Source organism: Delphinapterus leucas, chromosome 20 (assembly GCF_059928025.1).
Source record: "Delphinapterus leucas isolate spDelLeu-1000000601 "Yukka" chromosome 20, BTC_Dleu_Yukka2, whole genome shotgun sequence".
Classification (NCBI taxonomy): Eukaryota; Metazoa; Chordata; class Mammalia; order Artiodactyla; family Monodontidae; genus Delphinapterus; species Delphinapterus leucas.
The window spans coordinates 34,506,446-34,530,495 of record NC_143148.1 but is presented as its reverse complement, the minus strand read 5'-3'; the positions used below and the strand labels follow the sequence as shown (position 1 = coordinate 34,530,495).

Sequence of the window (24,050 nt, the reverse complement as noted above, 5' to 3'; positions counted from 1 at the left end):
GTTAAATCTGCAGCCTAATGGCCAATGCCTTACTCAACCATGCCAATGAAAAAAAGCCTCTATAAAGACCCAGAGGATGCAGTTCAGAGATTCCAGGTCGGTGAAAAGGTGGAGGTGCTGGGAGAGTGCTGTGGTTGGAGAGCATGGACACTCCATGCCCCTCCCCCATACCTTGCCCTGTGCATCTCTTCCATCTGGCTGTTCTTGTGTTACATCCTTTTACAATAAACTAGTCATCTAGTTAAAAAAAAAAAAAAGAAAGAAAGAAAGAGGGACTTCCCAGATGGCACAGTGGTTAAGACTCTGCCTACCAATGCAGGGGACACGGGTTCGAGCCCTGGTCCAGGAAGATCCCACATGCTGCGGAGCAACTAAGCCCGTGCACCACAACCACTGAGCCTGCGCTCTAGAGCCTGCGAGCCACAACTACTGAAGCCCGTGCGCCTAGAGCCAGTGCTCTGCAACAAGAGAAGCCACTGCAATGAAAAGCCCACGCACCGCAACTGAGAGTAGCCCCTGCTCGCCACAACTACAGAAAGTGCGCATGCAGCAACGAAGACCAACACAGGCAAAAAAGAAAAAAAAAAAAGGATTTTTAAATTAAGAGCAATGACAGAAATCTGGATGTCCTGCTTCTCTGAGAAACTGGCATGTCTAGCAACACTGTCCTCAATCCTGTTTGGAAACCACCAGCTAGAGCTGGATTTCAGTATAGTTCCAACCTGGCAGCTTCTTTCATGTATGTTCCCTGCCTGGCACCTGGGGATATCTGGGTTTTGGAGCCCTGCAATTAACCTTGAACCAAATCAGCCAATCCCAGCCCACCCAGGTGCTACCCTGCAAGCCAGCATCTGCCCTGAGGTTCTGAAATGCCAGCGACTGAGCAGGTGCCAGCCTCAGAGCCAGCTGTCCTGTCAGCACCAGAACCAGCTGTCCTACCAGCCTCTGCCCAGAAGCTCAGGCTGACAAAGGGAATGGGACTGGCCAGGAACACTAGCCAGGGCTGTGTAGGGAATGAAGTGAGAAAGATGTAGCCTCCCAGCTATACCATAAACGTTGGCTGTTCTCGGACCCCAACATCCTCCCTGCTTGTCTGGCTGCTTATGGTTAACAGAAGGCCACGGAGATGCTGACTCTGCCTTCTTTTGAGCCAAGCCCCTGGGGCACCATGCACTTCTGCGTGCTATGCTATTATGCTGGACCTCAAGTAACCAGAACCAGCAACCAACCATTCTGCTTAACTGAATTCCTGATTAACATGTATATCCCTAACCTGTATATCCTTGATGTTTAAAATTAAAAATTCCAAAATGTGTTAGGAATCCTTTCTTCTTTAGCAAAGAACACCTCATAAATACAATGTATCTGAATCTTTCTTTGGGGACTTAAGGTCCTGCCAGAGAGCTTCTTTACTTCCTTCTCTTCTTCCTTTCTTTCCTCCACAAGTTGTTTTTAAGCATCTATGATGTGTCACTCCCTGTTTAGGCTTGAGGACAGAGAGGTGCAGATAGCTGGCTGGAGTGGGTATTAACTAAAGAATATTCCTGAGAGGCCACCACTGGTGGCCCAGTGGTTAAGACTCCATGCTCCCAAAGGGGGCTCGGGTTCAATCCCTGGTCAGGGAACTAGATCCCACATGCGGCAACTAAAGATCCTGCACACTGCAAAGAAGGTCCCACGTGCCACAACTAAGACCCGGTGCAACCAAATAAATAAATATTAAAAAAAAAAAGAATATTCCTGAGAAATTGTCTTCATAGACTAAATTCTGAATCCTAGTCTGTTTCCTGTGGATTTTTTTTTTTTTTACTATTCTGAGTAGAAAGCTCAGGAAAAAAAAAAAAATCAACCTAATTGTGAGCTCTGGGTAGCCAAGTTCAAATCAATCAAGGTTTAACTGATCAGGGCTGGGGCACGGGGAGACCCCAGATAATCAAAATAGAGCACAGGGCTGGAATTGGAGAGGTCTGAATTTGAGTCCTGGTTTTACCATATTCAGTTGGTAGGATCTTATAGTCCCAAACTTTATTGAGCATTTACTATGCACTTGGCACTGTGTTCAACACATCCCATGCATTATCTTACTTGATAAGTGAACTCTAAAGTCACTGCCTAAGAAATCACAGGAGAGGCACTTTACCTCCCTGAGCCTGAATTTCTACATCTGCAAAATGGAAACAAATATAGCACCTGACAGGTTTGTTGGGTGGATTAAGTGAACTCAGTGTTGGAAAGTCCTCAGCACTGGGCCTGGGCCAGGGTGTGTGCACAGCAGGTGTGGCAGCCAGGACAGGCCACTCCAAATGCATCCTGCCAAGGTGCTCTGCTGGGTAGTCAGGTTTGGGTTTTGATTCTTTCTTTCTTTATTAAAATCTTGTCCCCCTTCTTCTTTTTTTTTGTCATTTTAAAGGGACTTTACGCTCCAGTTTGGCTGGGCTTCACTGCTTTTATTGAATCCCAGACACAGCTGCTCCCAGCCTACGAGGATCTTGCCTGCCAGGAGCTAAAAGATAACTTCACACAGTTTAATTAAGATGATAGACGACTGGAAATTCCCTGGTGGTCCAGGGGTTAGGGCTCCACGTTTCCACTGCAGAGGGCACAGGTTCCATCCCTGGTCTGGTAAATAAGATCCCAAAAACCACTCGGCGTGGCCAAAAAATAATAATAATAAAATTAAATTAAATCAAAAAGAAAAAAAGAAATCTTCCAAGGCCGAAGCCAGTGCTAAATGACTGCTCCATCTCTTCACTGCTTGCCTGCCCTCAACAGGGCACAGGCTGTAAGGAAAGTCACTGTTAGTCCAAACAACGACTTGCTGTGCATCCCCACGCAGGTTTCTTTCCCTCTCAGGGCCTCAGGTTTCCTTCCTTTATAGTGGGAGGGTTGCAGCACATGACTGCTGAGGTCCTTCTGACTCGGGAACCCTGTGGTTCCAGCTGGAGTTTGCCACTAACTGTCCTGCAAACCCCTCCCAAACCCCAAGCCATCACATATGGAGCTATCGTGAAGTTCCCTAAGGAGCCCTGCTCGATCTAGTGCCAGGTGGTGAGGGTTGGAGAATTAGACTCAGGTCTTCAGAGCCAGAAACTCTGGGAGAGCAGCAGAACAGCCAGCAGCTCAATGTGGTGGAAAGAACACTGGACTTAGATTCAGGAGGCGTGAACTGTAGTTGGTGTCACCTTGGGCCGGTCACTCCCCCTCTCTGAGTCCCAGTATTTTCACCGATCAATTGCCATACGGACGTTTTAGCATCAGGTGAGTAAAATTCCATGGAAAGCAAACCATCCTGATCATGACTCAGGCGCAGGGTCAGTTCACATGCTGCGATAAGACAGAGGTGGTTCAAGCCCCATCTCCAACACCTCCCAGCTGTGTGAACTTGGACGAGTTACTTAACCTCTCTCTGCAGGCCTCAGTGAAGGGGATGACAATAATATTAGTATTGTGAAGATTTAGGAGAAGTTTAGCATAATATGTGCCTTGGAAACAGACTGACTAGTTCAAATGTGGGCTCTGCCATATACTAGCTATATGGCTTTAGGTAAATAAACCTGGTTGGGCCTCGGTTTTCTCATCTGAGAAATGGGAATAATAATAGAACCTACTTCATGGGAATCCCCTGGCGGTCCTGTGGTTAGGACTCCATGCTTTCACTGCCGAAGGCCTGGGATCAGTCCCTGGTCAGGGAACTAGAATCCTGCAAACTGCGCAGTGTGGCCTAAAAAAAAAAAGAACCTACTTCAAAGGTTGCTGTGAGGAATAGGAGCAATTCCCATAGAGTACTTAGCACAGTAGCTGGCAGACAAGTTGTCTCTCAACAAAAGGGAACAGAGAACAGGGCCAGCAAGGAGCAGATTTGGGGCTCAGGAAGAAGCTCCATGGCAAAGTTTGGCCTTAAATGGGAATACCCTCTGTTACTCAGGTGGTGAAAGGATTCTCTCTAGGGAGGGTTTGGAGAGGTTAGAAGAAAGAGGGCTTCCCTAGCCTCCCCTATGTAATGCCAACCTAGGGGATGCCCTGGAGTCACCTATTCCTGGACTGGAGCATCCACCTATGCCCCTCTCTGGCTGCCATCTGTTAGGAGGCATGGGCAAGAGCCCCACGACCACTGCGTTCAGCCCTACGGGTGCCCTTGGCCCCTGTAGCCCAAAGGACACCCACACATCTCCCTCCTCCCTACAGAGGGAACGCCGACAGATCCCTCTACACGAACCCACACAGCTGGAACCTGGTGGCCAGTGTTCTGGACCTGGAGTCCCCGCTGGTGTGGGTTCCTCCTACTCTCTCAGCCAGAACTACCAGACCAATGACCAACAGGTGGGTGGCTGCACCACTCAAGGTGGGGACAGGGAAGACGGAAGGAAGGGGAAGGAAAGGGAGAAGGGCAAGAAGGCTAGATGGAGGTAGAGGGAGGACAAGAGGACGGGAGCTGGAGGAAGAAAGGAAATGCCTTCTGTCTCAGACAAGAGGCTGCAAACTGTGGCCTGTGAGCTGCAGCCATTCAGCCCGTGGATATCTTTTCCTTGCCCTGCCTATTAGATCAAAGAAAACTTGAATTTTGGTTGCCACCGTTTACACAATTGAGAGATTTCACTTAAAAATTCAGACTTGTGACTTCTGTTAAAAAGTCAACTCTGAGCCTGCATTTGCTCTTAGTAACACCCTTTTGGAGCGGAGGTGCAGCAAGGGTGAGTGGCTGTAGAAGACCCTGTGCTCTCCAGTTTACCACTGTCCCCACCAGGCCCTGTTGCCTGACACCTGTCTGCTTCACCCATTCATGTTTTCTGCCTAGTTCCTTTAGGCAGTAGGTTTGTGGTCCCTGCTTTTGAATCAAAGAATGCCAAACCTCACCCTGGGGGCTGATAGAGAAAGGATAATAATGCCTCCCTCCTATATACAGGGCAAGCTGGACAGTGTCATGGTTAAGAGTCAAACTGCCAGGTTCAAATCCCAGTTCTGCCATTTCCCAGCTATCTGACCTTGGGCAAGTTCCTTTAAATATCCGGTGCCTCAGTTTCCTCATCTGTGACATGGGATGCTAATAACAGTACCTATCCCACAGGGTCATGCAAAAGATTAAGGAAGTGAATACACACAAATGACTAGAATATTGAAAACACTCAGTGTCAGCTATCATTATCATCCCCAAGGCTGTCGCAGAGATCAGACTGTATACGAAGAGATACTTTGTGAGCCTCTGGGAACTGAACGAAGATGAGGGATTTATCAGCTGGGCCAGAGGAAGCCTGAGCCAGCTTTGAAGCAGGTGGTGACCACGCAGCTGACTCTGCAAGCTACTCTTTGTGTGACTGGGCAAGTCACTCACCCTTCCTGAACCTGAGTTTCCCCACCTATGAGTTTAAGGAGCCAGACAAAATGATCTCTGGACCCTCATTTTCTTTTTTTTTTTTTTTAATTAATTAATTTATTTTTGGCTGTGTTGGGTCTTTGTCGCTGCGCGCGGGCTTTCTCTGGTTGCGGCGAGCAGGGGCTACTCTTCATTGTGGTGCGCAGGCTTCTCATTGTGGTGGCTTCTCTTGTTGCAGAGCACAGGCTCTAAGCGTACGGGCTTCAGTAGTTGTGGCACGTGGGCTCAGTAGTTGTGGCTTGCGGGCTCTAGAGTGCAGGCTCAGTAGTTGTGGCGCACAGGCTTAGTTGCTCCGCGGCATGTAGGATCTTCCCGTACCAGGGCTTGAACCTGTGTCCCCTGCATTGACAGGTGGATTCTTAAGCAGTGAGCCAAGAGGGAAGTCCCTGGACCCTCATTTTCTTTTTTTTTCTTTCTTTTTTTTTTTTTTCGGCCGTACACACAGCTTGTGGGATCTTAGTTCCCCGACCGGGGATTGAACCTGGGCTCTGGCAGTGAAAGTGCGGAGTCCTAACCACTGGATCTCCAGGGAATTCCCTGGACCTTCATTTTCTAATCTGAAATTGAATGCAACAATCTTCTTCTTAGTAATTTACTGTGTGCCAGGTACAGTGCTACACATGGGGGAAACAGCAGTGAAGGAAGTGGTCCAGTTCCTCCTCATGGAGCTTACAGTCTAGGGCAGAAGCAGACATCAAACTAGTCATTACAAGTGTGAGGAATATGGCAAAAGAGGAGCTAGAGGGGATTGGGAAGCACAGAGCAGGGAGATGTACATCACCCTTGGCCTCAGGGAACAAAGCCCAGTGATTGTGGAGGAAAAGAGTCTACTCACAGAGTGTAAGCAGGGACCAAAGGCTTGGAGACAGGGAAAGCTGATGCTTGAGAGGCTGGAGCATTACGTTTAAGAGGGAGGGTGACAGGAACTTCCCTGGTGGTCCAGTGGTTAAGACTCCATGCTTCCAATGCAGGGGGCGCAGGTTCGATCCCTGGTCAGGGAACTAAGCATGTTGCAATGGTGTGGCCAAAATAAAAAAAATAAAAAAATAAAAAAAGCGGGAGAATCGGGCTGGTGAGCTGTGCAGGGCCTGACTACCAAAAGTCTCATAAGCCCCATTAGGGTTAAGGGTGATAGGAAGCTCTGAAGAGTGTGAAGCCCTGGACTGCCTGGGTCAGACCAGCTCTGCCATGTTAAAGAGAAAGGGAGAATGGACCAGAGCGGGTAAGAGGGGAGCTCAGCAAAATGTGCAAATGAGTATATGATCTCTTCTCACCCTTTGGCTGGGGCAGGGGAGCCTGTCTGTGATTCTTTCCCACTTTGACCCCCACCTTGGGCCCCACTTCCTCTCCGTTCAGGGGGCTTCTGACAACTGCCAAGCACTGCTGAATTTCTTTGGAAAGCTCCCCACTTTTGCCAGCCATGACTTCTGCGTCTTTGGAGAAAGTTATGAGAGTATATATGTGCCCCGCCACCCCGAGTGCACAAATTGTCAAGGGTCCATTTTCTATCAACTTCAAGTAAGTCTCAGGTCCTTGGCTGCTGAACAGGTGCAAAAGGCCAGCACTGCCCAGTAATCTTTATCCTGTCCTTCACACTTCAAATATTCTTTGAGCACCCAGCCTGGCACAGACTGGAATACGGTGGTGACCAAGACAGTCTCTGCCTTCTAGGTGGGGGAAAAATAGGCAATAAGTGTACACACACATATAAACAAGGTCGTTTCAGAGAATGCTACGAGCTATGACGGACTGCTTTAGACATCATAGTTGGGAAACCTTCCTGAGTAGGAAACAAGTGAGCTGAATGACAAGAAGAAGGCACGAGAAGAGCCTCAAGAAAAGCGGTCCAGGAAGAGACAAAAATAAGTGCAAACCTGAGGCAGAATAACCCAGGTGGAAAGAAGGCCTCTGTGGCTGGAGCAGAGTGAGCAGGGGCACGTGGTGGAGTGCCACTGGACAGATGAACGGGATCCTGGGGGCCTTGTAAGCCATGGTAAGGATTCTCTAGGAAGCCATTGGAGGGGTTTTAACAGGAGGATGGATTGCGGGGGTCGGGGGAGAGTAGAAGGAAGGAAACCAGTAGGGCCTGTTCTAGTGGTCCAGGCAGAGATGATGGTGACACATGGACTAGAATGAAAGCACTGGAGGTGGAGATCAATGGAAAGATTCAAGATACATCTGGAACCAGGGATCAACCTCTGACCTTGATCTCTATCCCCTCTGGCCTGTTTCCCCATCTGTACATAAGGCTAATCTGAGACATCAGCTGCTCTGAGATGCTGAGTATGGTTCTCTGTTAATGCTGCACGAGGCAGTATAGCCAAGACACTAAGTGTAGACCTGGAAATGGCACTAACCAGGGTTTGAAACCTGGCTCTGCCACTGATTGGCTGTGTGGCCTTGAGCAAGCTCTTTAGCCTCTCTGTGTCTCAGTTTGCTCATCTGGAAAATGGGAATGCACAAAGAACAAGAAAGAAAGAAAAGGAAATGAATTCCCTGGTGGTCCAGTGGTTAGGACTCTGCACTTTCACTGCCAAGGGCGTGGCTTCAGTCCCTGGTCGGGGAACTAAAATCCTCGCAAGCCATGCGGTGTGAACCCCCCTCCCCCCAAAAAAGGGGATGCACACAATAGTACCTGCTTCACAGGATTAGGGTGAATAAAGGAGACAATGAATATGCAGGGCTCAGAGCAGGGCCTAGCACTCAAGCTTAGCCATTATCACTGTTACCAAAAGGAGGGGCTTCTCAGCACTTATTTGTATCTTCTGGTATCAGGGCTTTGGAATGGGAAAGGAAATAAGCAACTACCAGCTGGGTGATGATCCTCTGATAGAGTATGGTTACTACCATGGCCTCATTGGCAATGAGTAAGTCCTGTATCCTTCTAGTCCTTGGCATGTCAACTTTTTTTTTTTTTTTTTTTTTTGCGGTATGCGGGCCTCTCACTGTTGTGGCCTCTCCCGTTGCGGAGCACAGGCTCCGGACGCGCAGGCTCAGCGGCCATGGCTCACGGGCCCAGCCGCTCCGCGGCATGTGGGATCCTCCCGGACCGGGGCACGAACCTGTGTCCCCTGCATCGGCAGGCGGACTCTCAACCACTGCGCCACCAGGGAAGCCTGGCGTGTCTGCTTCTGAGGCAGCTGGCTCTCTGTCATCCTTAGGCCAGAGGTGGATGATGCCACCAGGCAGGCCAGTTTAGATTGATCAGAGGTAATTAATATGGCAGGAGATGGAGTAACTGCCCTGGGAGTGGAGGTGAGCCCAGGTGGCCACACCCTCACTGCCTGATTCCAGGTCTCAGTCCACAGCCTCTGGACTTCCCTCAACACCTCCTACTGCTCTGCTTTTATACCACAGAGGACAACTGCTTTAATGGGGTGAGTCACCCCTCTCTCTCCTCGGTGAGGGTTGGAAAGAGGGCACCTCTCTCCTCCTCAGCTGGTGGGAGAGCAAAGGAAAAGAGCTCAGAACCCCAGTGCACAGAGCTGTTCTTACACACACATACACACACAGAGCACACCCCCCAATCAGTTTATAGCAACCCTGTGAGGAAAGCAGATTGGTGGGACTCACATGGGGATTTAAAAATTCTTATTTCTAGAGGCTGGGGAAATTTCTGAAGATGGTCAAAAGGTACAAACTTCCAGTTATAAGATAAATAAGGGCATGTCCCTGGTGGCGCAGTGGTTAAGAATCCGCATGCCAATGCAGGGGACACGGGTTCGAGCCCTGGTCCGGGAAGATCCCACATGCCATGGAGCAACTAAGCTCGTACAACGCAACTACTGAGCCTGCACTCTAGAGCCCGCGAGCCACAACTACTGAGCCCTCGTGCCACAACTACTGAAGCCTGCACGCCTAGAGCCTGTGCTCCGCAACAAGAGAAGCTAATGCAATGAGGAGCACATGCACCACAAGGAAGAGTAGCCCCGCTCACAGCAACTAGAGAAAGCCTGTGCGCAGCAACGAAGATCCAAGGCAGCCAAAAATAAAATAAATAAATTTATATATATTAAAAAAAAGATAAATAAGTCCTGGGGATGTAATGTACAGCATGGTGACTATAATTAATAATAGTGTTCTGTATATTTGAAAGTTGCTAGGAGAGTAATCTTAAAAGTTCTCTTCACAGGCTTCCCTGGTGGCGCAGTAGTTGAGAGTCCGCCTGCTGATGCAGGGGATACAGGTTCGTGCCCCGGTCCAGGAAGGTCCCACGTGCCACGGAGCAGCTGGGCCCGTGAGCCATGGCCGCTGAGCCTGCGCATCTGGAGCCTGTGCTCCGCAACAAGAGGCCACAGCAGTGAGAGGCCCGCGTACCGCAAAAAAAAAAAAAGTTCTCATCACGGGCTTCCCTGGTGGTGCAGTGGTTAAGAATCTGCCTGCCAATGCAGGGGACACGGGTTCGAGCCCTGGTCCGGGAAGATCCCACATGCCGTGGAGCAACTAAGCCCGTGGGCCACAACTACTAGAGCCCACGCAACTAGAGGTCACGCTCCGCAACAAGAGAAGCCACTGCAATGAGAAGCCTGCGTACCACAACGAAGAGTAGCCCCCGCTCTCTGCAACTAGAGAAAGACCGCAAGCAGCAGCGAAGACCCAATGCAGCCAAAAATAAATAATTAAAAAAAAAAAAAGTTCTCATCACAAGAAGAAAAACTGTAACTATGTGAGGTGATGGATATTAACTAAACTTATTGTGGTAATCATTTTGTAACATATACATATGTCAAATCATTATGGTGTATACCTTAAACTAATACAATGTTATGTGTCGATTATATCTCAATAAAACTAGAAAAAAATGTAAATACATAAAAAATACAATTTAAAACATTTTTTCTTGTTTCTCATTGCTTTTAAATTGCAAATACAATATACTGTCCTCATTTAAAAATTCAGGTAATATTTCCTCCCTATTTTACAGGAAAACAAACTACCCCAACGCCTTCCAGGCAGTAAGGGGCAGACTGTGGACTAGAATTCAGGTTTTTTTGTGTCCAAGGACAGGGTTTCTCCCCTGGGCTGTGTGGTCTCCCCATAGGGCCTCCAACTCTGCCCCCTACCCTGCCCTAATCCAGAAGAAACCTACAAAGGCCTTGGCAAAACACCTAGCAGATAGGCCCTAATCCACATCAGAGATAACATTTTCTCTGACACAGGAGATAGGACTGTCCCCAATTCCTCCCACAGTATTTGCTGTCACATCACTCCTGTCTCTTCCTCCCAAGAGGGTGTGCATATCTGAATGCAAGTGATGCAAATCTGAATGCAAACTTCAGCACTCTATGATTTTTTTAAACCAAATAAACAGCAGGAGGTCTCACAGGGAATGATGACAACTCTGAGGGGATGACCTTCCCAGAGCAGTGTTTTCTGCCTCTGCTCCCGGGGCTGGTGCTGGGCCCTCAAGGTTCTGATTAGCCATTGCCAGAACCCAAAATGACAAATGCCTCGCATTTTCCTTTGACCCTTGGGTTATTGTGCAAAGGGAGCAATCACGGCTCACCAAATTCTGATTTTCACATTAGATTAATGCGCAATCTAACTCCAGATTTCTGCCAAGGGTTTGCCTGCCATGCAGCCTTGCAAAGTTCCTGCTGTGCATGCCCACGTGGAGTTAGTGGAATACCACTAGGAGTAGGAAGGGGTGAGATAAGAGGACCACAGAGCCTTTGGGCCTATCTAAATGGGGTCAAAACTTAAAAAAAAAAAAAAAATTGTGAATCCTGGCCTCTAGAGCATAATCCAGCCCCCTGGCTTTGTGGAGCTGGCTTACAATTGGTAGCTCTCTCCCACGAGGAGGGGAGCAGCAGTGCCCTCAGCTCCCCGTGGTATGGCATGGATGTGTCCCCGGGGGTCAGCTCCAAGACTGCCTCCTGACCCAAGAGGCCAGAGGGCACAGGCTCAGTCCCTCATGCTTTGCTGGCCGTTTTCACCATGTTAGGTGTCCCAGTCAACAGACCCTGTGCCTGAAAGAGTAGCAAATTGTGTTTTTACCCTCAACCCTGGAAAGTCCTTGGACTGATTCCTCTCTGCAGGTCCTGGAAGCTTATGGTATGATTCAGGGCATTGCCCTCAACAACTGCAACCTCTACTCACTCTGCTGAGGGGCACATGGCTACCAGGGGCCTTAACGCTGCTGGCATGAGCAACCTCTTCTGAAGATACCAGGCCAACGTGGCCACCCCAGGAACTGGTTGGTGAGGTGGGATGGGAGACAGTGAGTGCTGTGCCCTGTAGTCTGGAGATAATTATTAGAGGTAATGCTTTTCTCCACCTTTGCAACTAGTCCAATACACCATCATCTCTTTTTTTTTTTTTTTCATGTTCTTTCTTATTTTATTCTTTCTGACAGAGTTTTGAAAAGAATCTTGCTCCAGAAGAATGTTTTTCCCCCTTGGATCTTTTTTAACAAAATCCAAGAACAGAATGAAGAACTTGGGCTGATTATTATTATTATTTTTTTAACATCTTTATTGGAGTATAATTGCTTTACAATGGTGTGTTACTTTCTGTTTTATAACAAGGTGAATCAGTTATACACATAAAGTTATGGGACGCTTCAGGAATTTGCGTGTCATCCTTGTGCAGGGACCATGCTAATCTTCTCTGTATCGTTCCAATTTTAGTATACGTGCTGCTGAAGCGAGCGCCACCATCATCTCTTGCCTGGACTATTACATCCTTCTAATTTGAAGATTCCTGCTGCCCCCCACCCCTTTGCTCTCCTGTAGTCTTCTTCTTGCAGTAACCTTTTAAAACTAAGGTCAGCTCACATCCTCAGCTCAAAATCTTCTACGGCTTCTCTTCTTTCTAGGATGAAAGCCAAAGTCCTCATCTACCATGGCTGACAGGGCCCCACAATTCTGGCTTCTCTCTGACCTCTTTTTCTGTTACTCCTCCTCTCCCACTGCTCAGCCTCAGCTACAGACTCAGGGACTTTGTACTTTCTGGACTCCTGCCTGGAACCCTCAGCCACCAGATGTCTGTGTGGTTTCCTCCCTCACTTCTTTCAGGTCTCTGCTCAGACCCTTTATCAGAGAGGTCTCCCCAAACAAAAAGAGCTGCTACCACCTCCCCAACCTTCCCACCTCTGTCACTCCAGCACCTTATTCTGCTCCATTTCTTTTCATAGCACTTAGACTGCTCAACATTATTTCCTTAGTATTATTGTTTATCACAACCCCCTGTTCAAATGCAAGATCAATGACTGCAGGAACTTTGCTTTTTTGCTGCTATATTCCCAACACCTGGCACATAGGAGGCACTTAAAAACTATTTGTTGGGGGGACTTCCCTGGTGGCACAGTGGTTAAGAATCTGCCTGCCAATTCAGGGGACACGAGTTCAATCCCTGCAACTAAGCCCGTGTGCCACAACTACTGAGCCTGCACTCTAGAGCCCATGAGCCACAACTACTGAAGCCTGCGCACCTAGAGCCCATGCTCTGCAACAAGAGAAGCCACCACAATAAGCCTGTGCACTGCAACAAAGAGTAGCCCCCGCTCACCACAACTACAGAAAGCCCGTGTGTACAAACGAAGACGAACACAACTAAAAATAATAAATAAATAAAATTGATTCTTTTAAAAAACAAAACAAAACAATTTGTTGGGGACTTCCCTGGTGGCGCAGTGGATAAAACTCCACGCTCTCAATGCAGGGGGCTTGGGTTCAATCCCTGGTCAGGGAACTAGATCCCACATGCACGCTGCAACTAAGAGTTCACATGCCACAACTAAGGAGCCCTGGAGCCACAACTAAGGAGCCTGCCTGCTGCAAGTAAGACCTGGTGCAACCAAATAAATAGATAAATATTAAAAAAAAAAAAAAGCTTACCTAGGGCAGCCTTGGACTGTGGACAGCATGGTCTGAGCCTGAAAGAGATCAGAATGTGAGGTGCTCAGGATGGTGGGAATCGGGGGACAGGCAGCACTTCCCCAGGGTCCCCTGACCAGGACAGGTGTGTCCTTGGGATCCTTACTTCTTGGGACTATCACGTGGTGATGGTAAGAGAGGAAGACGTGCAAAGTGGCCTGGCTGCCCCTCCTCTCTCTGTCCTGCCTTCTCCAGGTAACTCTCCCTGACAACTCCCATTTGGAGTACAGGGTGGACCAGGGGCTGCTGTGGAAGTCAGAACATTTCCAGACAGAAAGGACTTTGAGATCATCTAGGCCAACTCTTCTGTTTTACAGAGGAGGATTCTAGAGAGAGAGAAGGACTTAGTCTGCATGGGAAGGGGATGAGCAGAATTACAGAAGGGGCTCAGGGCTGTAGAGCATGGGATGAGCTTGTGGGATCCCAAAATAGCATCTCTATGAGGTTCACCAAGTATTGGGGGACTGGCATGGAAAATGGGATGGTGGGAGGGAATATCTGAGGCTTTCAACCCCATAACCCCTTCCATACTCTCTGCTTCCAGCCTCCTGACGGCCCCATTTCTGGGGTGCCTGAATGTATCCAGGCCGTACCACATACCTGTAGCTGAGCCACACCCTCAACTCCCTCCCTGCCTAGGAACTGTGCAGGTAAGCCCGAGGATATCTAGCAGCCACTGGCAGAGGCACGAGAGCGTGGATATGACCTCCCAAGATTGGGGGGCCTTCTTGGGGAGAGGTAGGGCAGAGATAGCTGACACTAAGATGTAGGGTAGGGCAGGCTGTTGGTTCACTACTATGATCCCAGCACCTGTAACAGTGCCTGGAACGTGTGGTGCTCCAAGGACAATGGTGTTTCAAGGACAAAGGACAACCCTGCCTGAAAAAGTTTCAGCGTTACACATCCTACTGGACTCTAATCACCATGTTGCGATGGGTACGAAATTCCTGAGCCCACCTGGGCTACGAGACCTGTTCCTCTCTCGTTCCAAATAAGGAAAGGCATCTGCCCCAACCCACTCCCACTCTAAAGAAGGATGGTATATGTGCCTCGACCAATCAGAAAACAAAAATTTCACCTCGGACCGTTTCCTTGTTCTAGGGCTATAAAAACTGACTAATAGCACGTATTCGGGGTTGGCTCTCCCAGACTACTAGGCAGTCGGTCTGCTGTCCTGGCAGCGACCATTCCCTCTAATAAATTCTAACCTCTTTACATTCTGCTTTGTGTCTGGAAATTCTTTTCCAACCCGCGTTCGGACCACGACAGAATACAGTAAACACTCAAATATTTGTTGAAAGAAGAAATGGATGAGGGAGAGGCACCTGTTGCAATTGGAAGAAGATGGGATGGAGGTGGGGGTCCTAGAGCCCAGGCACAGGGTGTGGGAAACAATCGTTATCCTGGGAGAGTGGACAGGCCCATATCTACGGGCAACTTTTTGCTGATTAAGAGGCAAGGCTGAAAAGGGGCTCCAGGAATCCCAGTTCCCAGTTTCCTGGAGTAGACGCCGACTGTCTGGACATCCTCGGCTGCTTCTGCCTGCAGCGCCCAGGTTTGCCCTCAGTACCAGAGGCAGTGTATAGACATGGTCCCTTTCCCCTGGGAGCTGCTGCAGAATGACCTCTGAACCCTTGTCTATAAAGGGGGCAGTGACCTGGCTTACAACTTCGTGGGTGGGGAGAGGTCTGTGGAGGCCCTGAAGCAGCCAGTGAGGACGTGATGCCCCAGGGGAAGGGTGGACTCCGGGCGGCCAGGGTGGGGGTGGGATGGCTGCAGCCCTTTCTTCTCCCAGAAGTCAACAGCCAGAGGAAGAGTCACTTCCCAGGCAGCTCTAAGTGGGTGCTGTTGCTGAATACCTTCTGCCTGGGAGAAGAACCCTCAGGAGAAGGAGGAGGACGGAAGAAGATCAAAGCCCAAGTATTTCAAAAACAAAGAAGACCTTGGCCCTCCAGCTGTCTAAACCTGAACTCCTGGGAGGAGACATCACAAGGAGGAGAGATAACTTCTTTCCGAAAGAAATTTATTAGCATTTAAATGTGCCCCAATCCCTCTATCTTAAAAAGTACAAACCCTCCTTTGCCCTCCAGCTACAGCTCCTGTGCAGCCTGATCCCATCTGGCTCAAACCCCCTCTCAGCCACAGAAAAGGTCCCACAGCCCAGGGCCTTGTCAACCTCCTCCCTGCTTGACTGCTCAAACACGTTGAGTCCCTCAGTCCTCTGGCTTCTGTGACTTCACTCAGCCTCCAGCAGTCCTCAGGCCTCCTGGGTTGGGCTGTTTCCCAGCATGCTGGAGACTCTTCCCTCCTCAACCAGGAGCCTGAGCACAGCTCTTCTCAGGGCTCAGAGGCCTCTGCTCTCTGAAGGCTCCCCCAGGGCAACCAAGCCGGCTTGTCAGTGCCTCCATCAGCAGTTCTGGCTCTCAGCCGCCCATAGCTTTAGCCCACGGCCTGAATGTGTGAAACACATTCACCTTCAAATTGAACTCACTGTCTCTGCCTCCACACCTGCTCCTCCAGTCTCCCTGCAACAAGAGGCGGAGTTGAGGTGGGGGGAAGGAGGTGCCCAAGGGCAGATAATCCTTCACTTTTTCTCCCTCACCTTTCACACTCCATCAGTTGCCAAAGCCCACTTTGCTCCATTCCCACGGCCACCACCTCCCCTGGACTCCTGCGGTAGCCTCCTGGCTAGTCTCCCAGCAACTTCTCTGGCTGGACACCAGTACTTTCTTCACGCAACAGCCAGTGTGACCTTCAAACAGTGCAAATATGAGCACGACAGCTGTTCCATCCAACCCTTCCAAGGCTCCCAGAGCCCTTAGGATAAAGGGCTGAGCACAGAGGCTTAAATGGTCCTCTGGCTGCCTCTCTAGGCTCCAACCTTCCTGGTCTTTTAATTCTTCAAAGATGCCAGTATCATCTCTGCGAGGCTTAGCTCTTTGCTGGAATGTACTCCCTTTCTGCCACTCTGTTTAGAGAACTCCTACTCCCTTTCACATCCTTAGAGAGTCCTTGAATCCCCGGACTGGGTTGCAGGCTCCCCAAAACTCCCTATGTTCCCCGTTTGTTAACATTTCTCACATCTGCGATTCTTTGACAGTTGGCTGCTCTGCTAGTCTGAGCAGATGATCATGAGCAATGTCTACCTGCACAGACACCTGAAGTGCCTACTCTGCTCTGAGCTATGTTCCGGGACACAGCTGTTGTTTAATCAATGATGATCTGTTGAAGAAATGAGGGTTCTGCCCTGGTGGTGGAGGGGTGTGTGTGATGTATTGGGAGGTAAGGCCTTTGGGCGGTGATTAGGTCATAAGGGTGGAACCCTCATGAATGAGATTAATGCTTTTATAAAAGGGATGCCAGAGAACTCCCTTGCTTCTTCTACCATGTGAGGTTACAGCAAGATGTACATCTATGAACGAGGAAGTGGGCTCTCCCCAGACACTGAATCTGCTGGTGCCTTTATCTTGGGCTTCCCAGCCTCCAGAACTGTGAGGAATAAATTTCTGTTTTTATAAGCTACTGGGTCTATAGTATTTTGTTATAGCAGCTTGAATGACATTATTCCAAACGCTTTCTTTTTTACTTGAACCTGGAGTCTGTCCTTTCTTTCACCATCTGTGACTACTCTAAAACCACAGGGCTACAATGACAAATATGGGCCTAGCCTCATCCTCAGGTCAGTGAATGAGGCTAATTAGCCTCAGATTTTTGGGGTTGGAATGGGCCTCCGTAGAGATTCCCCAATATTTTATTCCAAAGATGTTTGCTTATTATTTTCCCTACGAGTTCTGAATTTTGGAAGATTTTTGCCTACCAAATATGATGAGCTAATTAATGATAGCTGCTGTAGCTTCTGGGGGGGTAGTGTGGGGAAGGACAAATATTTGATTTGATTTTATTTTTTTTTCTCGGTACGCGGGCCTCTCACTGTTGTGGCCTCTCCCGTTGCGGAGCACAGGCTCCGGACACGCAGGCTCAGCGGCCATGGCTCACGGGCCCAGCCGCTCCGCGGCACGTGGGATCTTCCCGGACCGGGGCACGAACCCCTGCATCAGCAGGCGGACTCTCAACCACTGCGCCATCAGGGAAGCCCAAGAGGCCCCCAATATATTTGAATTCAGGGATTCTTGGTCATGAAAAGTCCTTTTCAGGCCAGTGTGGGTGGCTGGTAAGCTTACCTTTTGGGGTTCAGGGAGGGAGTACTGTTTTAAGCTACATATCCTGAAAGAATTCCAGCAAAAGTATTTCTCCTGGATCAGCTTCCAGCATTTAGATTATTGACCTATTCATTCTATAGGTAACATACAGGCTTGAATTGTTCACTAATGATTACCTGGTCTGTCTTTTGCTCCTCCAAAGAGTGACTGTAAACATATTAAAGACAGAGGCCTCTTTTTCTCAGACTTCCAAGACTCTATACTGTATTTAGAAGAGATTTAATGTCTGATGGACTTAATAACCTAGAGAAGGAAGTATGGAATGGTCAAGAGGAATTTGGAAGGGGAGTTCCCTGGTTGGTCCAGTGGTTAGAATTCTGGGTTTTCACTGCTGAGGCCCTGGTTCAATCCCTGGTTGGGGAACTAAGATCCTGCAAGCCGGGAGGTGTGGCCCTCCACCCTAAAAAAAGGGGAATTTGGAAGACAATGCTCAACTTATTGCCCCCTCCCACCTTCAGTTGAGGATATCTTGTAAGTTTACCCCTCTAAGATGACAGTAGAGACGGGTTTTAGGTAAACGATGTTAAGTGTAAGTTGGGGGCTGAGGAGCTGAGACAGTGCCCAGAGAAGTCTGTGGTACTAAACGAGAACTATCTGCCAAGGCAGGGGCCCAGATGGGCGGAGAATGAAGAGTAATCAGGGAGGACACAGAAAGTTATGGCAGAGTCATACAGACTCTGTCCAGCTCAGAAGAATTCCATCAATAATCCTAAAGTCCACGAATCTGTCTAAAGCCCAGGTAGGATTCTCAGACCTGCTCTAACTTGTTTGCAAGCATCCACTCAGTGCTAAACTAACCATGAACCAGAGGAGATGCTTTGTGGCTTTTCCTTTTTCCTCTTAGCTTCTTCCCTGTTCTCTCATGAAAAGAGAGAGAGGGATAAATAACCTTAAAAAAAAGTCAGGAGTTTCCTACACAGTCTTGGGACAAAATCCCATATTAAAGAGAGAATCTAGGGACTTCCCTGGTGGCACAGTAGGTAAGAACCCACCTGCCAATGCAGGGGACACAGGTTCGATCCCCAGTCCGGGAAGATACCACATGCCGTGGAGCAACTAAGCCCGTGCACCACAACTACTAAGCCTGAGCTCTAGAGCCCGTGAGCCACAATTACTGAGCCTACGTGCCACAACTACTGAAGCCCACGCGCCTAGAGCCTGTGTTCAGCAACAAGAGAAGCCACCACAATGAGAAGCCTGCGCACGACTACGAAGAGTAGCCCCCCTCGCCGCAACTAGAGCGAGCCCGCACGCAGCAACGAAGACCCAACACATCCAAAAATAAATAAAATTTAAAAAAAGAGAGAGAAAGAATCTAAAAATTCAAATGTAAACTCAACTGGGAAACACCAAACTCACAGCAGTATTTTCAGAATCTGTCTCACTCATTTATAACACCCTATCAGACGATGCATCACATTTTTTGGCTTGGAAAATATCTGATCACTACCGACCACTGAACATGACAGTTGGGAGATCACCTGGGCACGGGGGTTTCCAAACAAAGGCTTGGAGGACAGTGGCTGGGGATGTAAGCCCTGAAGTCAGAGAGCTTGGGTTTCAAGGCTTGCTTTGCCATTGACTAGGTATGTGACCTTGGGCAAGTGACTCACCTCTCTAAGCTTCAGTTTTATGATCTGTAAAATGGGGTCCCTACCCTACAGGGTCTTGAGGTGTGGATGAGATAAAGCATGTAAAGTTTTACTTTTAGAGTATATTAGTTGATTAATAAACCTATGTGCACATAAGAATTCCAGCACCACACAGTAAATCTTTGGCTTCCTAGGAGTCCACAGAACACACTTTGGGAGCCAAATCCAATATCCTCAGAATAGTAAAGAGGGAAAAAGAAGTGCAGGGAGGGGAAATGACTTTCCCAAGGTTACACAGAAAGTTAGGGGCACAGCCTGGTTCAGGGCCGGGGTTTCTGAATTCCTCAATGGGCTTTTTGCAATGTGCCTCCCTGGTCATCCTCCCATCAGGGTAGAGCCACCAAAGTCATACCAAAGCCTGGGTGCCCAGGGAGCCAGAAGGTTTGGAGCTTAGGCATTACTGATGGTCTGGAAGGAGATCAGAATTTAGCTTTAGGCTGTCAGTGAGTTGCTTTGGATAAGACAGTCGAAACTACTATAAATTGGGAACTCCCTGGTGGTCCAGTGGTTAGGACTCCATGCTTCCACTGCAGGGGGAATGGGTTCGGTCCCTTGTCAGGGAACTAAGATCCCGCATGCTGTCCAACGCAGCCAAAACACAACAAAACAAAACAAAACTACTGTAAATTGAAGTTACTGACTCTCTGATAAATGGGACTGAAAAACAAGAACACTGAATAAAAAGGCCTTGTATCTCTTCTTCATTCAAGCACCAAACATTTTATAACACAGTTTGCACAGATCTCAACCTCTCAAAGTCCTTTGTGTTCTAGGTATTTTTGCCTCCACCCCAAGCCAATTCAATAAGGCTTTTGTTTCCTAACACTTAGATTTCCCTCTCCAGGCTATTTTGGGAAACAAAAGAGTTTGTATAGTTCTTCCAGAGCATGGGAAGCACAGTTAATTGGGGGTGAAGGATTGGAAGAAGGCTGAGGAAAGAGGCCAGGTGAGTAATTAACAGCTGGTAAAAATATCCTATTTCTAAATATGTTTGAACCCCAGAACACATAATTGCTAAGTTACAAGGTGATGCAGTGAACCCTTTGTGATGGTCTCTAGTAAACTAGTTTGTCTGGGCATGATTTCCAACTATGTCTTTCAGTAAAGTGAAAAAAAGTACACTAAGTTATCTCCATTAACCCTTCCAATTTGTAAACATTCTATGAGTCTCTCTCTTTTCTAGCAGGGATAGAAGCCACCCAGAATTCTTGACAACACACAGTTGAAGGACTTTGATCTCCAAGCTATTTATTGTGTGAATCCTGCAAGTACTAGACTAAGTCCCCAAGGCACGTCAAATCCTAGCAGTGGTGTTGGTGTAGCTGGGGGTGAGGATGGGGCGTGGGAGGGCGGCACTGGCAGTGGGCAGAAGGGTCTCCCAGAGCAGCCTCAGTATAAAGACAGGCAGAAGTGTGGAAAGGCAACTCAGCTTTATTTCATTCAACTGACTTTAGGAGATTTATGTCTGAGACCTGATTTAGTTGTAGAATTACAGAATTGATCTTAGATAGTTGACCTCTATGGGTGTCATTATCTGTCTCCTTTTAAAAAAATTTTATTTTAAATTATACAAATAAAACATGAATACATCCTCTTTGCAAAAAGTTCAAATAATATAGTAATATACAAAACAAAAAGCAAAAGCTCCCTTTACCCTTCCTCATTCCACTCCCCTCCCTGGGGATAACAACTGGTGTCAGTTTGGGGAAAGGATGTATCTTTTCAAATCTTTTTATGCATTTATTTATATGTAAATGCAAATATAGTTATTTTCTCCTACACAAATGGTAACATACTGATTATACCATCAGTTTGTTTCATTTTTTCTTTTTCTGCACTTAACTTTTAAATTTAACAATAAATCTTTGAATTATTCCATATCAGTACCTATAGACTACCTCACGGGTTTTAAAAACTCTGTAGTATTCCATTGTATAACAGTACCATACACTTATTTATCCTCTTCCCTATTGTGTCCAATCTTTTGGGACTCCATTAACAATGCATCAGTGAATATCTTTATATATTCATCTCTGTACAAATCTGCAATATTCACCTGTGGAATAAATTCCTAGACACTGGGTCAATGGGTCTGTGCATTTTCAGTTTTGATAAATTTGGCCAAAATTCTGCTATCCATAGAGGTTTTAGCAATTTTATACAGCAACAAGGTATAGAACGGACTTATTCCTCATCCTTGGTCTGTTTAGGGGGCCTTCTATCACTAATATCATAATGTTTTAAGTCCATTTCTCCATTTCCTGATTTTTCAACATTTATTTGCTCACATGTCTACCATGTGCCAGGCACTGTGCTAGGTGCTGGGATACAGCCATGAACAGGACTGAAGCAACCCTTGCCCTTGCTGTATGTGGGGTCCCTGGGTATCCTACAGTTGTTTGAAATCACCACTCAGTAAATGTCTGCTGAAAGAGTTTGCCTCCAACCAAGGAATGGGCACGTGTCAGTAAGTATTTCTAGGATGTTAGTGAAATAAGCCAGTCACAAAAAGACAAATTCTTCATGATTCCACCTATATGAGGTATGTGAAGTAGTCAAACTCTTAGAAAATAGAAGGGTGGTTGTCAAGGATTGGGAGGAAGAGATGGGGAGTTGTTTGATGGGCATACAGTTTCAGTTTTGCAAGATGAAAAAGTTCTAGAGATCAGTTGCACAATAATATGCGTATAGTTTTAACACTACTATGCGGTACACTTAAAAACAGCTAAGATGGTAATTTTTATGCTATGTGTTTTTACCATAATTTTTTAAAAAGCATTTTTAGGCACAAAAGGTAGTATGAGAGAGATGGCTAGGAAACAAGCAACCCAGCATAGCCTCAGGACGGGGTGATGAGGATACATTTTTTTCAAAACTTAAAAGAGCCACCAGTCAACACTTCCTTCCACTCCTCCCACACTCAGCTAGGAACACGTGACCACAAAATCTTTAAAAAAATGTTTCTCTATTCTTTCTCCCGAGAGCAAAGGGCGTAAGTATTCTTTCTGATACCACTTCCAGGGACTAAGCCAAAGAGAGACTGAGCTTCCTACCTCTCTGTAAAGAGTCCCTTCTTCAACAGGCAGAACTAGATGGGAAAGTTCTCTTGACGAAAGTGAGGCAGGCTAGGACCAAACGGGAACCTGGGGGACTACGTTCTCCAGCACGCATTACTCCTCCTAGGGCGCAGTCAGTGACGGAAGAACTCGCACTACGTTTGCGACAGGAACTGGGAGGAGGAACTACATATCCCAGGATGCAAAGCGCAACCACTCTAGTTACAGGCTGGCTTGCTTTCTGGTAGCTGGCGTTCCCCGCCAAATGGACAAGAAGGGTGGGGGTGGGGAAATGTTTAAGATTGGGAAGCCCGGTGCTCTACCAGACTTGACACTTCGAAAGAGGAAGGAGAGTATTGGAAGGCTGTTTTTCCCTCTCAGAGTAGTGCCCGCGCAAGGTGGCGAGGATTTAAGGGCCCTCTCCTTTATTTATTGTTTCTCAGAGGCAATGCCAGGCCCCCATTGGTCGACGACCTCGAGGGCAGGTGGGAAGTCCGTAAAACCCCAAATCGAAGTTATCTGCGTCTCTCCATTGGCCCTCGCCTCGAGCGCAAGCGCAAGGGCTCCTACTCCCGTCCCTGGGGACTGGTGAGCGGCAATTGGCCAAAGCCCGCGAAGTAGGAGTCTGGATTGGTAGTTGCTAGCAAGAGCCTGGTTTCTTCCTTGACTTCTGCAAGTGATAGTGTGTGATTGGTTTAAATCCGCGGGCACCCGTCGGTGATTGGGCAGGAACCACGGGCGGGGTACGATCATTGGCTGGTGCTGGGGCCCTCCCTCCTCGGGCGGGCAGCGAATGATGAAATGGGAACGGGGAGGGGAAAGGCCGCGACGTGAGCGCGCGACCTCCGGCGCCATTTTGTAGAGAAACAAGCGGAGTTAACCGAAGAGGGGTCGAGGAGAGCCGGAGTCGGGGACCCAGGAGTTTCCTGTGTCCAGCGCCGCCGGAGCCGCCTGAGGTGAGGTGGGCTGGGGTCGGGTGCTGGGGCCGGCGGGCGGTGTCAGCTACGGAAAGCGGGTGCCGGTGCGGGAAGGACCGGGGGTGGTCCCGGGGCCACTGGGAGCGTTTCCCGGCGCTCCGCTGTGTGAGGGGCAGTCGGGACGGGGAAGTGGAGAGGCGAGAGAGGGCAGACTCTCTCCCCTCGGCTGTAGAGTCTTTCGGCTCTGAAGAGAAGAGGCCGAGGCGAAGGCTCCACAAAGCGGAGGGTAGAGCGCGGGATGAGACCCGGGATGGCCCCCGGCCCGGGCCTGGAGGCTCTGAGGGCGGCGGTGGCGGCAGCTGGGGTGGCTGGGCCTCGGTTCGCGCGGACTGCACCCTTCTCAGACCCCCACGAGCTCCTCAACTGCCGGATGGGTGCAGCGGCCATCGGCCCCGGAGGCCTAGCTCCGGGGGCGAGGGGCCCGTGTTTGCAGTACAGGCTCCCAGTTCCTCTGGGCGGACCTGGAACTGCCAGTCCCCTCCCCCGCCCCCAGCACGTTGTCAAACCCCGGGTGTTTCGGGTGTCCGCAGGTGGGAGGGGCGGGCGGGAGAGAGCACTTCCTCATTACTTCTTGCCGCAGGTTTTGTTCCACTCGCGCGCCCGGGCGCTCACTCTGTCTCCAAAGTCGGCCCCCATCCACCGGGCCCAGTTGTCTGCTGGAGTGGCGGTTCCGCTCATCCGTAGGAAGTGCCCGCTTCCTAGCCGAGCACTTGTAGGCCTCAGCGCTGGTGGCAGAGAGACTTACTACAGGTCTTACTAGAGAGTTCCGTGAGGCCAAACGCACAGGTGTTCTTTTTCAGTACCACCCCCTCTGTAGATTTCACCCCACCGGGCTCCCACAGAGTAGTACCCTCACTAGGATGAAGCTTTAATGTTTAATGTCTGTGGTTTGGAAAT

General features: G+C 48.7%; 1 protein-coding gene, 1 long non-coding RNA gene and 1 other non-coding gene across 16 annotated transcripts in view; 1 reads left to right on the top strand and 2 right to left on the bottom strand.

The window, feature by feature from the left end:
* Positions 1-1,804: 1,804 nt before the first annotated feature.
* On the bottom strand, positions 1,805-23,955 carry LOC111165387 (uncharacterized). The gene is made up of 3 exons (XR_016391002.1): positions 22,174-23,955; positions 13,210-13,247; positions 1,805-5,710 (listed from the first exon to the last, which is right to left on the bottom strand). It is a non-coding gene; the product is annotated as an uncharacterized LOC111165387 (long non-coding RNA).
* LOC115802834 (U6 spliceosomal RNA) lies at positions 11,918-12,024 on the bottom strand. Its single transcript, XR_004023383.1, has one exon. It is a non-coding gene; the product is annotated as a U6 spliceosomal RNA (small nuclear RNA).
* CNOT1 (CCR4-NOT transcription complex subunit 1) overlaps positions 22,985-24,050 on the top strand; it is a 100,005-nt gene continuing 98,939 nt past the window's right edge. For 12 of the 14 annotated variants that reach the window (XM_089903166.1, XM_089903167.1, XM_022555887.3 and 9 more), the window contains exon 1: positions 22,987-23,132. The gene's annotated coding sequence lies outside the window, so the exon portion shown is untranslated. Of the gene's footprint in view, positions 23,133-24,050 lie in introns of all 14 variants that reach the window. The other 2 variants (XM_089903168.1, XM_089903165.1) reach the window with 2 other exon arrangements.